The sequence below is a fragment of the Jaculus jaculus genome, chromosome 1 (assembly GCF_020740685.1).
Source record: "Jaculus jaculus isolate mJacJac1 chromosome 1, mJacJac1.mat.Y.cur, whole genome shotgun sequence".
Taxonomy (NCBI): domain Eukaryota; kingdom Metazoa; phylum Chordata; class Mammalia; order Rodentia; family Dipodidae; genus Jaculus; species Jaculus jaculus.
In genome coordinates, this window is record NC_059102.1 from 124,141,677 (window position 1) to 124,157,785 (window position 16,109).

Sequence of the window (16,109 nt, forward strand, 5' to 3'; positions counted from 1 at the left end):
AAGTATTGGATTATCACGGACGTGCCCCTCCTTCATTGGGTCACGTTCACAGATATCAAGGGAAGACGTTAAGTACATAACACATGGTCCACTGTGAACACAGTTAAAATCGCTTGTTGCCTTCCATGCTCCTCACAGTCATGAGAAGTTCCCATGTGATGTGGAAGAAAAAGAGCAGGCAAGTCTATGCTGTATGGTGACATTGCAGAGGACACTGCACACCAGCGTCTCCGGTTTTCCACACAGGTTCCTGCCTTTCGCACTGGAATGATATCTTGACTTGCCAGAAAATGATAGCAATGTCTTTGTGTCAAATGGAAGTCACGTACCTATTTCTCTCTTGGATATCCCTATTGAAGGACAAACATTTAGGCCTGTTTTTATCCTTTGACCCACCTGGCATAGTTTGCATTAAATATCTGATTTTCAATGATCAGAGCAGTTGAGTATCATCCAAAGGGGGTGCTTGAAGTAGGGCCAGGTGCCTTACTGCCAGCAGAGGTGAGAGGATGAACGTGACAAGGCAGCCACCCTGTGGCTCCATCCTGAATGCCAGCACTCCCGGTAGTAGAATTCAAGCCTCACTGGGTCAAGACAGGGCAAGGGAAACCAGCCACAGGATTAGTGGGAAACCGAAGATGACTTAGAGTTCAGAGCCTTTAACTGTGACTGTGAAGTCAAAACACCGGTTCGAATCTCCGGGACGTAGGCAGCCCGAGACACCAAGGGGCGCTCGTGTGCTTTTGGTCACCTGCTGGACGCATTCCCTCAAAAGGTCCTTTTCTCTTCTCAATCTCTAACTTTCTCTCTCATAGTTAAATAAGTCAAATACTTTTATTCCCCCTTGTGTGGGGAGGCTGGGGGGGTTTTGTTGGTGTGTGTCCGCGATGAAACCGTGTTCAACATGGGTTTCTGAAGAGAGAGGGCTTCCTTGGGCGGCAGCTGTCATGTGTACTTTGCCATTTCAGTCTGATACGAAGTAAGCCAATCAATTCCTATTCAAGACAGGTCAAGAAGGAACTACAGAGCCTGTTGCAGTGGCGTTCGACCCACAAGCAACAGTTTTTGCGCCTCTGTCATTGGGGGGGAAGAAAACCCCGCTCCTTTGAAGTCCTGGAATTGTCAGGTTCTCTCTCTAGACACCCGACCAGCATCCCCGCACGTTTCAGAGGAGGTGGCGCCTAATCATCACCAGTGACAAGGGTAAGTGAGCAGTCCATGTACCTGGTCTCAGACATTCTGGACGATTTTCGAATCTCTGAACGTTTGATATGTGAGGCAGGCTCTCCTGCTCTAGCAGCAGGCCTGGCGTTCATGGAGGCCCTCTTCCTGCCGCCAATTAAAGGACACTTTGCAGAGCTGTCTCATTCCCAGAGAAACACACCCTCTGCGCCCTTCTTCCTCACATTTCACACAGTCCTGTACCACTAGGCTCCCCAGTTGTAAGTGAGGGGGTGAACCTGCAGAAATTGCTTTCTTTCCATGAGAAGGCCTCGGGCTTGCCCATTGCCATGCGTCGGCCATCTTTGTGAATTCTATAAATCTGACCCTTTTTCTGAAGTGAGCCGATTCTCTAACCTAGGGTGATAGCGTTCGCTCTCACCCTAGGTTAGAGAATCGGGAGCTTTTTGTCCAGAGAGAAGTCCACGAGGAGGCAGGAGATCTCCGTGTGCTAGCGAAAGGAGGCTCCTGGCAGACATGTGACTCAAATGGTCACATCCGCAGGGGACATGCAGAGCTTCCAGGTGAAGTGAGAAGCTAAAAGGGAGTACTGTGCCCCTTTCTAGCAGGAGGACTGATGTCTTTTTGAGGCAGTAGACACACAGGAGTCTCTCGAAAATAGGACTGACATCAAACCCATAGGCAGGTATGGACATTCTTTATGCCTTTGAGGCCCAGCGCAAAATTGCTGAACCCATTGAAGAAAGAATGAGGTGTGTCTGGGTCCAAACGTGTATTCAGAGGGTTTGGGTGCCCACTCGCCGGCTGTGGAGAACCATCCTGACCCGACCATGGGAGCAGGCGCAACGAAGGAGCAGAAGGGTGAAGTATTGGATAATCACGGACGTGTCCCTCCTTCATTGGGTCACGTTCACAGATATCAAGGGAAGACGGCAAGTCCGTAACACACGGTCCACTGTCAACACAGTTAGAATCTCTTGTGGCTTTCCATGCTCCTCACAGTCATGAGAAGTTCCCACGTGACGTGGAAAAAAAAGAGCAGGCAAGGCTATGCTGTATGGTGACATTGCAGGGGACACTGCACACCAGCATCTCCGGTTTTCCACACAGGTTCCTGCCTTTCACACTGGAATGATATCTTGAATTGCCAGAAAATGATAGCAATGTCTTTGTGTCAAATGGAAGTACGTACATATTTCTCTCTTGGATATCCCTATTGAAGGACAAACATTTAGGCCTGTTTTTATCCTTTGACCCACCTGGCATAGTTTGCATTAAATATCTGATTTTCAATGATCAGAGCAGTTGAGTATCATCCAAAGGGGGTGCTTGAAGTAGGGCCAGGTGCCTTACTGCCAGCAGAGGTGAGAGGATGAACGTGACAAGGCAGCCACCCTGTGGCTCCATCCTGAATGCCAGCACTCCCGGTAGTAGAATTCAAGCTTCACTGGATCAAGACAGGGCAAGGGAAACCAGCCACGGGATTAGTGGGAAACGGAAGATGACTTAGAGTTCAGAGCCTTTGACTGTGACTGTGAAGTCAAAACCCCGGTTCGAATCTCTGGGACATAGGCAAGCCCGAGACACCAGGGGGCGCTCGTGTGCTTTTGGTCACCTGCTGGACCCATTCCCTCAATGGGTACTTTTCTCTTCTCAATCTCTAACTTTCTCTCTCATAGTTAAATAAGTCAAATACTTTTTTCCCCCTAGCGTGGGGCGGGGGGTGGGGTGCGGTGGTGGTGTGTGTCCGCGATGAAACCGTGCTCAACAAGGGTTTGTGAAGAGAGAGGGCTTCCTTGGCCGGAAGCTGTCATGTACACTTTCCCATTTCGTTCTGATACAAGGTACGCCAACCAATTCCTATTCAAGACAGGTCAAGAAGGAATTGCAGAGCCTGTCGGGGTGTTGTTCGACCCACAAGCAACAGTCCTCGCGCCTCTGTCATTGGGGGGAAGAAAACCCTCTCCTTTGAAGTCCTGGACTTGTCAGGCTCTCTCTCAAGACACCCCCACCAGCATCCCCGCACGTTTCAGAAGAGGTGGCGCCGAATCATCACCAGTGACAAGGGTAAGTGAGCAGTCCAGGAACGTGGACTCAGACGATCTGGATGCTTTTGGAATCTCTGAACGTTTGATATGTGAGGCAGGCTCTCCTGCTCTACCAGCCGGCTTGGCACTCGTGGAGGCCCTCCTCCTGCCGCCAATTAGACACTTTGCGGAGCTGTCTCATTCCCAGAGAAACACACCCTCCATGCCCTGCTCCCTCACATTTCACACAGTCCCATTCCAGTAGGCTCCCCACTCGTAAGTGATGGCGTGAACCCACAGAAATTGCTCAAAATCAACAAGAACGACTCAGGCTGGCCCATGGCCGTGTGTCGGCCATCTTTGTGAATTCTATAAATCTGACCCTTTTTCTGAAGAGAGCCGATTCTCTAACCTAGGGTGAGAGCTATCACCCTAGGTTAGAGAATTGGGAGCTTTTTGGCCAGAGAGAAGGCCACAAAGAGGCAGTTCATCTCCGTGTGCTACGGAAAGGAGGCCCCTGACAGACATGTGACTGAAATGGTCACATCCGCATGGGACATGCAGAGCTTCCAGGTGAAGTGAGAACCTACCAGGGAGTCCTGTACCCCTTTCTAGCAGGAGGACCGACGTCTTTTTGAGGCAGTAGACACACAGGAGTCTGTCGAAAATAGGACTGACATCAAACCCATAGGCAGGTTTCGACATTCTTTATGCCTTTGAGGCCCAGGGCAAAATTGCTGAACCCATTCCCGAAAGAGTGAGGTGTGTCTGGGTCCAAACGTGTATTTGGAGGCTTTGGGCGCCCACTCGCAGGCTCTGGAGGACCATCCTGACCCGACAATGGAAGCAGGTGGAATGAAGGAGCAGAAGGGTAAGTAATGGAAAATCACGCACGTGCCCCGCGTTCATTGAGTCACATTCACACATATCAGGGGAAAGACGGTAAGTACAAAACTCACGGTCCACTGTGAACACAGTGACAATCTGTTGTGGCCTTCCATGCTCCTCACAATCATGAGAAGTTCCCATGTGACGTGGAAGGAAAAGAGCAGGCATGACTGGGCTTTATGGTGACATTGCAGAGGACACTGCACACCACCATGTCCAGTTTTCCAAACAGCTTCCTGTCTTTGGCACTGGAATGACATCTTTCCTTTCCAGAAAACGATAGCAATGTCTTTGGGTCAAATGGAAGTCATGTACATATTTCTCTGTAGGATATCCCTGTTGAAGGACATTTAGGCCTGTTTGTAACCTTTGACCCATCTTGCATAGTTTTAATTGAATCTCCAATTTTCAATGATCAGAGCAGATGAGTATCTTCAACACACGGAGCTTGAAGTCAGGGCAGACCCCTTTACTGCCAGCAGAGATGAGAGGATGAACGTGACAAGCCGCCCTGTGGCTCCATCCTGAATCCCAGCTCACCCGGTACTAGACTTCAAGCCTCGCTGGAGCAAGCAAGGTCAAAGGACACTGGCCACAGGCCTGGCAAGAAGCAGGAAATGGCTTAGCGGTTAGAGCTTTTGACTCTGAAGTCAACAGACCCCGGTTCGAACCTCCCGGACGCAGACAATCCCGAGACACAAAGGGGGCGCTCATGTGTTCTAAGCCACCTGTTGGGCCCATTTGCTGAAGGGGTCCTTATCTCTTGTCAATCTCCCACTTTCTCTCTCATAGTTAAATAAGTCAAATAGTTTTTTTCCCTTCTTGCATGGGTGTGGGGGGACACGATGAAAACGTGCTCAACACGGGTTTGTTAAGAGAGAGGGCCTCCTTGGCCGGCACCTGTCGCGTACTTCGCAATTTTATTCTGATGGAAGGTAAGCAAATCAATTCCTATTCAAGACAGGTCAAGAAGGAATTGCAGAGCCAATGGGAGTGGCATTCAACCCACAAGCAAGAGTCCTCGCGCCTCTGTCATTGGGGGGAAAGAAAACCCCCCTCCTTTGAAGTCCTGGAGTTGTCAGGCTGTGGTGGTTTGATTCAGGTGTCCCCCATAATCTTATGTGTTCTTAATGCTAGCTCCCCAGCTGATGAATATTTGGGAATTAATGTCTCCTGGAGGGACTGTATTGTTTGGGGCAGGCTTATGGGCTTTATAACCAGGTTCCCCATGCCAATATTTGGCACACCCTCCTGTTGCTGTGGTCCACCTTATGTTGGCCAGGGGGTGATGTCGACCCTCTGCTCATGCCATCATTTTCCCCTGCCATCGTGGAGCTTCCCCTTGAGCCTGTAAGCCAAAATAAATCTCTTTTTCTCAGAAGCTGCTCTTGGTTGGGTGCTTTCTAACAGCAATGTGAACCGGACTGCAACAGTAAAGTGGTACCGAGGATTGGGATTGCTGCTAGACACCTGACTATGTGGCTTTGGCCTTTTGGAGCTGAATTTCAAGAGGAAAGTGGAAGGAGTTGAAACCTTGGCCTAAGAGATGCCTTGCGGTGCTGTAAGTACAGCTTGATGGACTAATCTGGTCAGAGCTGAAAGACCCAAAGACAATAAGAACTATTGACTGTGTGGTTTGTTTTATGAGGGTGAGAAAGAGCTTTGCCTGGACTGGGCTAGCGATTTGTGTGAGAAGCTTGCTCCTATGCCCATGTCCTGAGAAGTTGTGCATGGTTGCTTTGCGTAGAAATGAATTGGTATGAGCAGAGGGATGTGGCACAGAAAGAAAAATCTTTGGGTGAACTGTTGCCCGTTCAGCTGCAACTGAGAGATTACAACCTTTGAGACTGGGCTAGCTGACCTGCGCTGTGGCAACAAGAAGAATGTAAACTCTTTTGAAGGGGCCTGAGTACTCAAGGAATGTCCTGTTCTTCAAAGTCTGCTTTATTCCCCCCTGGATTAACAAATTGGCACCCTTCCTGGTATTGTGGAGTATAAGAAATACTGGAAAGAGGGTCATTGAGTTTGCAACACGGTCTTGTGTTTTGGAAATGGCCATGGGCTGTGTGAAGCGGGTTTGCCTGCATAGAGACCCCATGGGGCCATGAGGATGAACCGTGTCTTGCAGCGGACACCCAGTGGAGATGCTGGGACTATGAGATGGCTGCCGAGGTGCTGCCGGCCCCGATGAAGTTTTCCAGGACTGTGAGTAGCCTAGCTGGAGAGGCGGAATTGGAATGCCAGAGACTTGTTGTTGGTTAGAATTATCGGACTTGGAGATTTGTCACTGGCTAAAGTTGCTGGACTTCAAGCTACAGAGTTTGATGTTTGCCCTGGTTGTTTTAAATCTTGTAATGGTTGAATGTTTCTTTGCTATGTCCAATGCCATCTACTGCAGTGTGAATATTTATTCTGTGCCACTATGGGTTTTTTGAGTTTATTTTTTGGTATTATGGCTCAGTTAAAAGATCTTGAACTAAGGGGATGTATGAACATCATTGGAATTGATAAAAACTATGGGGACTTTTAAAGTCATACTGAATGCATTGTATTTTACATCATGTATGGATATCAGTTTATGGGAGCCAGGGGCAGAATGTGGTGGTTTGATTCAGATGTCCCCCATAAACTTAGGTGTTCTCCCCAGCTGATGGATATTTGGGAATTAATGCCTCCTGGAGGGAGTGTATTGTTGGAGGCGGGCTTATGGGCTTTATAGCCAGTTTCCCCATGCCAGTGTTTGGCACACCCTCCTGTTGCTGTGGTCCACCTTCTGTTGGCCAGGGGGTGATGTCCACCCTCTGCTCATGCCATCGTTTTCCCTGCCATCATGGAGCTTCCCCTCGAGCCTGTAAGCCAAAATAAATCTCTTTTTCCCAGAAGCTGCTCTTGGTTGGGTGCTTTCTAACAGCAACGCGAACTGGACTGCAACACAGGCTCTCTCTCAAGACACCCCAACCAGCATCCCCGCACGTTTCAGAAGAGGTGGCACATAATCATCACCAGTGACAAGGGTGAGTGAGCAGTCCACGAACGTGGACTCAGACATTCTCGACGATTTTGGAATGTCTGAACGTTTGATATGTGAGGCAGGCTCTGCTGCTCAGGCAGCCAGCTTGGCGCTCATGGAGGCCCTCCTCCTACAGACAATTAAAGGACACTTTGCGGAGCTGTCTCATTCCCAGAGAAACACACCCTCCATGCCCTGCTCCCTCACATTTCACACAGTCCCATTCCAGTAGGCTCCCCACTTGTAAGTGAGGGGGTGAACCCACAGAAATTGCTCAAAGTCAACAAGGACGACTCGGGCTGGCCCATGGCCGTGCGTCGGCCATCTTTGTGAATTCTATAAATCTGACCCTTTTTCTGAAGAGAGCCGATTCTCTTCAGAATCGGGAGCTTTTAGGCCAGAGAGAAGGCCATGAAGAGGCAGGGGATCTCCGTGTGCTAGGGAAAGGATGCCCCTGACAGACATGTGACTCAAATGGTCACATCTGCATGGGACATGCAGAGCTTCCAGGTGAAGTGAGAACCTACCAGGGAGTCCTGTACCCCTTTCTAGCAAGAGGACCGACGTCTTCTTGAGGCAGTAGACACACAGGAGTCTGTCGAAAATAGGACTGACATCAAACCCATAGGCAGGTATCAACATTCTTTATGCCTTTGAGGCCCAGGGCAAAATTGCTGAACCCATTCCAGAAAGAATGAGGTGTGTCGGGGTCCAAACGTGTATTTGGAGGCTTTGGGTGCCCACTCGCAGGCTCTAGAGGACCATCCTGACCCGACAATGGAAGCAGGTGGAATGAAGGAGCAGAAGGGTAAGTATTGGATAATCATAGACGTGCCCCTCGTTCATTGAGTCACGTTCACAGATATCAAGGGAAAAACAGTAAGTACGTAACACATGGTCCACTGTGAACACAGTTAGAATCTGTTGTGGCCTTCCATGCTCCTCACAATCATGAGAAGTTCCCATAATTCCTTCTACATCTCTCTCTCTCTCTTTTTGGTTTTGCAAGTTATGGTCTCGCTCTAGCCCAGGCTGACCTTTAATTCACTGTGTAATCTCAGGGTGGCCTCAAACTCAGGGCAATCCTAACTCTGCCTCCCACGTGCTGGGATAAAGGCATGTGCCACCACACCTGGCATAAATCTCACTTTTTAGTGGAGGAATGTATTTTGCTGTTTTGTTTTGTTTTGTTTTTCTCCCCTAGGATGCTATGCCGCCATCTTCACTGGAAGTCTCTAATTTCTTAATACAGGCACTTAAAGCTGTAAATTTCCCTTTTAGGGCTGCCTTCATTGTATCCCAAAGGTTTTGGTATGTTTTCTCATTATCATTTTAATTCTAGGAATTTAAAAAAAATTTTAATTGACAACTTCTGTAATTATAGACAATAATCTATGGTAATTCCCTCCCTCATTCTAGGAATTTTTTAATTTCCTTCTTGATTTCTTCATTACCTCATTCATCATTTAGTAGTGTATTGTTTAGTTTCCATGATTTTGTGTATCCTCTATAGCTTTTGTTTTGCTGTTGATTCGTATTTTAATCCCATTGTGATCAGATAGACTACAAGGAATTATTTCAATTTTCCCATATTTGTTACGGTTTTCTTTGCGTCCTAATATATGGTCTATTTTAGAAAGTGTTCCCTGTGCTGCTGAAAAGAATGGGTGTTGTACATTTGGATGAAATTTTCTGCAGATGTGTTAGGTCCATTTGTTCTATGACCTCATTTAATTCAGATGTTTTTTTTCTGTTTATCATTGGCCTGGAAGACCTGTCAATTGATGAGGATGGAGTGTTGAAATCACCTATTACAACTGTGTTTGGTGTTATCTATGACCTCAATTCCAATAATGTTTGTTTGATGAAATTGGGAACCCCTATGTTAAGTGCATATATTTGGAATTGTAACATCCTCTTGTTTAGTAAATATAAAGTGACCTTCCTTATCTTTCCTAACTAATATGTTGGTTTGAAGTCTACTCTATCAGATATTAGGATAGTGACACCGCTTGTTTTCTAGGCCCATTTGCTTAAAGTACTGTTTTCCAACCTTTCATCCTAGGATCATGTCCATTTTTTATGAAAAGGTGAGTTTTTTAGTGGGTTTTTTTTTTTGTTGGTGGTGGTTTTTTGTTTTTTTTGTTTGTTTGTTTGTTTTTTTTTGGTTTTTTGAGGTAGGGTTTCACTCTAGCTCAGGCTCTCCTGGAATTCACTATGGAGTCTCAGGGTGGCCTTCTACTCATGGCGATCCTACCTCTGTCTCCCGAGTGCTGGGATTAAAGGCCTGTGCCACCACACTCAGCTTAGGGTGCTACTTTTTAACCCAGTCTGCAATCCTGTGTATTTTGTTTGGGGCATTGAGGACGTTGATATTAACAGTTATTATTGAAAGGGATGTATTTGTTTTGCCATTCTTTGTGTTTTGTAGTGTTTTTTTTTTTTTAATTTATTTGAGAGCGACAGACACAGAGAGAAAGACAGATAGAGGGAGAGAGAGAGAATGGGCGCGCCAGGGCTTCCAGCCTCTGCAAACGAACTCCAGATGCGTGTGCCCCCTTGTGCATCTGGCTAACATGGGCCCTGGGGAACCGAGCCTCGAACCGGGGTCCTTAGGCTTCATAGGCAAGCGCTTAACCGCTAAGCCATCTCTCCAGCCCTGTTTTGTAGTTCTTTATTCTCTTGTATTAACTATTGTTTTGAGGATGGTTTATTTTTTCCCATTTCCTTATGTGTGTAGTTTTCTTTCTCTTCAGCATGGAGTATCCTTTCAAATACTTTCTGTAGAGCTGATTTAGGGTTCATATATTCCTTTAACCTATTTTTGTTGCAGAATGTCTTTAGTTTTTGGTCTATTTGGATGGATAGCTTTGCTGGATAAAGTAATCTTGGTTGACAGCTGTTATCTTTCAGAACTTGGAATACGTCATTCCAAGCCCTTCTGGCTTTTAAAGTTTGTGCTGAGTAATCTGTTGTGATCCTGATGGGCTTGTCTTTGCATGTCACTTGATTTTTTTCTCTTTAGTTGCTTTCAATATCTGTATTGGCATCAGTTTCCCTATTTGGGGGATGCTTTCTTATACAATTTGTGTTGAAAGTACCTGCTATGCCTTTGGAGTGAAATTCTTCTCCTTCTACCATGCCCTGAATTCTTGTTTGTTTGTTTGTTTGTTTTTCACCACCACCGCCAGCTTTTTTTTTTTTCGGGGGGTGGGGAGTGAGGTAGGGTTTTTGCTCTAGCCCAGGCTGACCTGGAATTCACAATGGCGATCCTCCTACTTCTGCCTCCCAAGGGCTGGGATTAAAGGCATGCACCACCACACCCGGCTAACTCTTCTGAGAATATTGCTATAAGACACTTTTTTTTCCGTACTTGTAACTTGTCCTGAAGTTACCCACATAAATCAATGTGATGAGGTTTCCTCTGCCTTGGTGTACCTTTGGTCTAAACAGCACAGGTGACCAATATTGACAAGCAACGTTTAGAAATGCAGACTGATCTTTAGCTGTGCTCTTTGCCCAATGTCCTCGTTGGCCTGGTTAGACTCTTGACCCAGAACACATGTTTGTCCAAGCATGTGTGAGAAGTGCTGACAACGTGGTCAGTAATGAACTGCCCCTGATCTGTTGAAGATAAGTGGCCTTAGTGCGTCTGCATCTGTCCATGGAGTGTGCGTGCGTGTGTTCTGGATCAGCAGTGTCCCATAGATCATACGGCTAAATCCCTTCCTTTGACACGTTTAAGGATTGTTCAAAGCCAAAAGTTCCTTGTCCTTTGTCCATGCAATGTTCAACTTGTTCACATATGATATTTTTGTCTGTTCAATAAAAACACCAATGAGCCGGGCATGGTGCCGTATGCCTTTAATCCCAGCACTGGGGAGGCAGAGGATCACCATGAGTTTGAGGCCACCCTGAGACTACATAGTGAATTCCAGCTCAGCCTGGGGTAGAGTGAGACCCTACCTCGAAAAACCAAACAAAAAACCAAAAACACCAACGAGAGCCTGGAAGCGAAAGCTATAGCTGCAGAACATCAGAGCTGCAGCGGCAGCAGAGGCACTGGGCTCAGCCTGGTTAGATACTCGGAGGCCGTTGTCCTCCCTTCTCCGGGCTGTGCTGTAACAAGCAGGCAGCCCACTTTTCGGTAACTCTAAAGGTTAGCTTCCTATTTATTCCTCAGGCTCTGCTCCTGGAAGCAGCTAGCCTGCTCTTAGGTAAATGACTCCAAGGGTTAGTTTCTATATCTCCAGGACTGTGCCCCCTAAGTGAGAACTCTGTTGCAAAAAATGAAAAGAAAGAAAAAAGTAAAACAGAGCTGGAGAGATGGCTTAACAGTTAAGGCGCTTACCTTCAAAGCCAAAGGACCTCGGCTCGATTCCCCAGTACCCATGTAAGCCAAATGCACAAGGTGGCGCATGCATCTGGAGTTCGTTTGCAGCCTCTCTCTCTCTCTCTCTCTCTTACTCACTCAATAAAAATAAAATATTGAAAAAAAAAGAACAAAGTAAAACAAAACAACAAAAACTACAAATATTAGACTAGGGAAATGCCTCAGTGGATAAAGTACTTTCAGATTCCCAGATCCCACAGCCAGAAGCTGTGGTGGATTTCTTTAATCCCAGTGTGCCACAGTGAGGGGCAGCAGAAAAGGGAGAATTTCGTGGACATTTATGATGGAACACTGAACAAGAGACCCTGTCTCAAATGAGGTAGACTGACCAAAAAGTTGTCCTCTGACCTCCACACTCACACACACACACACACACACACACACACACACATACACTGTGGCATGTGCACACCACCACTTATACACTTGCACACACACACATCAAGTAAAATTTAAAAACTACAAAAACCAGTTTTTCATAATTTTGGGGGTGTCTGTACATAGTGTGCATGTATGCATATTTGTATGTGTGTGGGTGCACGTGTGTGCAGGTATGCATGCATGTGGAGATCAGAGGACAACCTCCAGTGTTATCCTCAGAAATACCAAGTACCTCATTTTGAGACAGTTTTTTTTTTTTTTTTTTTTTTTAGGTAGGATCTCACTTAGTCCAGGCTGCCCTAGAACTCACTATGTAGTCTCAGGGTGGCCTTGAACTCATGGTAATCCTACCTCTGCTTCCCGAGTGCTGGGATTAAAGGCATGTGCCACCATGCCTGGCCTCTTTATTTTTATTTTTTAATTTATTTGAGAGAGAAAGAGGCAGAGAGAGAATGGGCACACCCAGACATCCAGCCACTGCAAATAAGCTCCAGATGCATGCACCACCTTGTGCATCAGGCTAACATGGGTCCTGGGGAATCAAACTGAGGTCCTGTGGCTTTGCAGGCAAATGCCTTAACAGCTAAGCCATTTCACCAGCCCCCAGACTGAGTATCTTATTGGGCTGGAGTGCACCGATGAGACCAGCAAGCCAACAAGCTCCAGAGACCCTCCTTTTTCCAACTCCCCATGTTGTTCCTATGCCTGGCATTTTTACCTGGCTACTGGGGATCAGCATCAGAGGCAAGTACTGTACCCACTGAGCTACCTTCCTAGCCCAAATGTAACCAAAGAGACTGGTGTCCCATAGACACATCTGGGGAGATGTGTTACAAGTATCTTTTTTGGCAGTATACACTGATAACATCTGAAGAGGGAAGAAGAGGGAAACCAAACAAAGGTTCTAGCTGGGTACAGTGGCTAAAGTAGGAGGATCATAGTGAGTTCAAGTATACCCTTGGCTGCAGAATGAGTTCCAAGACAGCCTTAGCTAGAGTGAGACCATGCCTCAAAAAACAAATAAACGGGCTGGAGGGATGGCTTAGCGGTTAAGGCACTTGCCTGCAAAGCCAAGGGACCCAGGTTCAACTACCCAGGACCCACGTAAGCCAGATGCACAAGGAGGCGTACATATCTGGAGTTTGTTTGCAGTTTGTTGGTACACCCATAATCTCTCTCTCTCTCTCTTTCTCTACCTGCCTATTCCTGTATCTCTCTCTCTACCTGCCTATCCCGGTATCTTTCTCTCTACCTACCTATTCCTGTATCTCTCACTCTCTCAAATAAATAAATATAAATAAAATATTTTTAAGAATAGAATATGATTGAGATGGGGAGGTAATATGATGGAGAATGGAATTTCAAAGGGGAAAGTGTCGGGGTGGAGGGAGGGAATTACCATGGGATATTTTTTTATAATCATGGAAAATGTTAATAAAAATTTAAAAATTAAAAAAAAAAAAAAAGAATAAACAGAGCCGGGTGTGGTGGCGCACGCCTTTAATCCCAGCACTTGGGAGGCAGAGGTAGAAGGATCACCATGAGTTCAAGGCCATCCTGAGACTACAGAGTGAATTCCAGGTCAGCCTGAGCTAGAGTGAGACCCTACCTTGGAAAACCAAAAAAAGAAAAAAAAAATAGAATAAACAGCCTGGTGTGGTGTCATACGCCTTTAGTCCCAACACTTGGGAGGCAGTGGTAGGAGGATCGTTATGAGTTCCAGGACACTCTGGGAGTACATAGTGAATTCCAGGTCAGCCTGGGCTACAGTGAGACCCTACCTTGAAAAACCTAAAAAGAAAGAAAGAAAGAAGAGAGAGAGAGAGAGAGAGAGAGAGAGAGAGAGAGAGAGAGAGAGAAAGAAAGAAAGAAAGAAAGAAAGAAAGAAAGAAAGAGGGAAGGAAGGAAAGAAAGAGGGAGGGAAGGAAAGAAAGAGGGAGGGAGGGAGGGAGGGAGGGAGGGAGGGAGGGAGGGAAGGAAGGAAGGAAGGAAGGAAGGAAGGAAGGAAGGAAGGAAGGAAGGAAGGAAGAAAGAAAGCAGGCAGGCAGGCAGGCAGGCAGGCAGGCAAGAAAGGCATGGTGGTACACATCTTTGATCCCAGCACTCAGAAGGGCTGGAGATGACTTAGCAGTTAAAGTGCTTACCGGTGAAGCCTAAGGACCCAGGTTTGGTTCCCCAGTACCTATATAAGTCAGCTGTACAAGGTGGCACATGAGTCTGGAGTCTGTTTGCAGCAGCTGGAGGCCCTGGTGTATACATTTTCTCTGTCTCAAAAAGAAATAAATAAAATATTTTTAAAATCAGAGGTTCCATGTAACTGCACTGGGTTTTAAAAGCACAACAATGGCTGGGCATGGAGGCTCATGCTTTTAATCCCAGCACTCGGGAAGCAGAGTATCCCACTCTGAGTTCGAGGCCAGCCTGAGACTACATAGTGAGTTCCAGGTTGAGCAAGACCCTGCCTTGAAAAAAGAAAGTACGGCAATTAGGTGCCACTCAGCTATCCACTGTATAACGGACTATATCCAGCCCCTCTTTGTTCCAGATGTCCTGGGCCTGTCATGAGGACCCAAAGGAGGTAGAGATGGAGACGGAGATGCTGCTGGCCTTTGCCCCCTGCCGCACTGTGGCAGGCAGCTGAGGGAGACAGGCGTCAGGCTCACTTCAGAGCAGCTCTGCTGGCTGTGTGCACGGGGTCCTTTTCTGCATGGCTGCTGTCACCCTAGAGGGGAGTAAGAGGTACTGTTAGTAGCCACATATGGAACTCTGAGGAGCCTGTGTGCTACCAGTGGTCACAGAAACCTGGTAGTGCGTGGGCATGGCTCTGGGGCAAAAGGAGCTACTGGGAAAGGGTGCCTGCCCCACACACCCTGGTTCTCTGAGTCTCCAAGCAGTGGGAGGTGAGGCTCTGCTGGGGATCCAAGACCAGAGTCCCAGACCAGAGCTGTCAGTAGAGGCTCCTGGAGAAGCAGGGACTCAGTGACCTCTGGGTAGGGAGGAATGGGAGGAGAGCAATTCAGGCTGGAGGCAGAGCAGGGGAGAGAAAGTGGCATCCAGAGAGTGCTGCACTCTCCTCCCTGGCCAGATCTAGTCCTGGAGGAAGAAAATGACTGAACAGGATTGACGAGAGAGTGAGCTGGGCAGGCACACACCCTCTACAGTCAGCATGCACACAGGGAGCACTGGCCATGTGCAGTCTCTTGGTGCTGTTCACCTGAAGGCAAGCTGGCACTGTGGAGAAGTATGGGCACCGCTGTAGACTTGTTGATGGGGGGAGTGTGGTGAAAGCAGCCTGAGCCTGAAGTATGGCACAGGTAGGGGAGAAGGCTGAATCACTGACAGGAGTGAGTCAGAAAGTGGGAGGACATTAGCATTTGAATGGTCTAGGAAGGATCAGGACCCAAACCAAAGCCAGTCTCTGGACTCTACATATCAGCAGGCAGTCAACATGCCACAAGGGAACCCACAGCCAGGCAAGAAAGCGCCTAGAGCCAGAAAGGTATTCAGGCCATCCAGGCCACCTCTGTGTCATCTTCTTCTTCAACCAGGAGAGGAGTGCCTTCCAAGTCTACACAGTCACTTGTTCATGGAAGAACTGGGACCAGACTGGGCTTCTGTACTCAAAGGATCTTCTCTGAGCACCCTTGTGCATTCACCCAAGCCTACCACTTTTGTCATTACAAAACCCGGCCCTGCGCTTTTGTGCCCTGCTGTCAGTCTCCTTCCAGACTGCAGCTCTGACAAGGCTGCGGACATGTTTCCTAGCCCCAGTCCCAGGAGGCAGGCCATTACTGAAGACAGTTGAGTGAATGAGTTCAGTGATGGAGAGGTAGGTAGTGTACTAGGCTCCGGGAACCCACATCCATTCCCCTGAGTTCCCATCAGTCTGGTCTTCAGTGTTCCCACGTGAGAAGCTGGGATCACCTCCAGTCTCAGGAGAGGGTGTCAATATCAGGCTGGTTCCTTCATTCTGCTTCCTCTAGGCACATTACTAAGCCCACCCACCCACCCCACTGGGACAATCCTCAGGACCCTGCTCTCTATAAAGGCCACTTAAAGTTGTAAGGGAACAGCTTTTTAACAAGTGTGCCCTTGGTGCAGTGAAGAAATTCATGTAATTGATTTCTGGATAGTAGTCACATCCTCCCCTCCAAGAGGAGGGAGGGAGAAAGGGAAGAAGAGAGGCAGGGAGAGGGAAAGAGAACACTGGCATGAAGACATGCCAGGA